We start from the raw sequence: 402 nt of genomic DNA on the forward strand, positions 1-402 counted from the left end.
GGGACAGGGAATCTATCAAAACTTGGGGTTGTCTCAAACTTACATGCTTTGGAATAATAACTAAAATGACAAAATATTATAATAATAACTTTCCAGATTGAGTAGAAGCACAGAGTTATGATACTTTGCATCACGACCTTATATGTACTTCAGACAACAAACTTTAGCATTTGGTTAGAAAAACAAATTTTTATCATTATCAACATAAGAATCTTATGTAAACCATTTAACAGCGTAAGGAAAAAGGTAGATGAAAGAACCTCATGACCATCTAATAATGGGCAAGTACCTCATACTCTGAATTGAATGGGTTTTTTTGTTTGTTTTATTATGATATAATTGACATACAACACTGTATAACCTTAAGGTGTCCAACATAATGATTTGATTGGAGATATATGT

The sequence above is a fragment of the Pteropus vampyrus genome, unplaced genomic scaffold, assembly GCF_000151845.1.
Source record: "Pteropus vampyrus isolate Shadow unplaced genomic scaffold, Pvam_2.0 Scaffold161, whole genome shotgun sequence".
Classification (NCBI taxonomy): Eukaryota; Metazoa; Chordata; class Mammalia; order Chiroptera; family Pteropodidae; genus Pteropus; species Pteropus vampyrus.